The sequence below is a fragment of the Frankliniella occidentalis genome, unplaced genomic scaffold, assembly GCF_000697945.3.
Source record: "Frankliniella occidentalis isolate FOCC.00 unplaced genomic scaffold, Focc_3.1 Scaffold220, whole genome shotgun sequence".
Taxonomy (NCBI): domain Eukaryota; kingdom Metazoa; phylum Arthropoda; class Insecta; order Thysanoptera; family Thripidae; genus Frankliniella; species Frankliniella occidentalis.
The window spans coordinates 57,321-58,140 of NW_026267346.1; the positions used below are offsets into that span (position 1 = coordinate 57,321).

The window sequence follows — 820 nt, forward strand, 5'->3', positions numbered from 1 at the left end:
GGGGTACTTGTGTCCTGTCCGGGCGCCCCACTCCCCCACTCCCCTACTTCCCCACTCCCCGCGCCTCTTCCTGCACGGCCGCGCCGGGCTGTGACCTTTGACTGGGTTTTAGTAGCCGTAATGCGGAGGGTGTGGTGGAGGCCGCGGAGGGGTGCGCCCGGCTGCGGCCGAGGCTGTGGCCGAGGCTGTGGCCTGCGGAGCCGCCGATCAAGGCCGTGAGGCTGACCAGACGCTGCTGGTGTTGTAGCGTGGTGCCGAGCAGGCCCCGGGCGGGTGCGCGCCTTGCTGCCGTTGGCAAGCGCGGATTTATCCCATGTAATGGCGCGGAACTAGTTTGGAGGAAGAGGTGGGGAGGGGAGGGGGGGGGGGGGCTGCTCGCCCCGGTCGAGCCACCACCACCTGGATGACGCAACAACGCTGCGCCACGCCTGAGTCATGCCAGGAAGGGTTTATCATGGGATGCAGTGGGGCGTGGTGTATCGGGGCGTGGTGGGGCGTGGTGGGGCGTGGTGGGGCGTGGTGGGGCGGGGCGGGATGTGGCGGGGCGGGGCGCAGAGCAGCAGCGCCTCGCCCAACGGCAGAGGTTTTGGTTCGCCTCGCTGCCGCGTTGATTGATTATGAGCTGCCTCTGTTACGTCATGTTTAGAAGGCACACCATCCTCACATCTCTCTCTCCTCACTCGCTGTTCCCTTCCCTTGCTCTCTCCATGACGTTCGTGCGGCTCTTATGCAACACCTTGTGCCACTCGCTCTCCCCTCCTCCTACGAACCGCAGAGACTCTACCTGCGGTGGACTATCTCGCCGCACGCTACGACCCCC

At 66.2% G+C, this 820-nt stretch overlaps 1 protein-coding gene across 2 annotated transcripts in view; it reads left to right on the forward strand.

Moving 5' to 3' along the window:
• Positions 1 to 820, forward strand: part of LOC113213805 (uncharacterized) — a 35,712-nt gene that overhangs the window by 901 nt on the left and 33,991 nt on the right. The window lies entirely within an intron of this gene.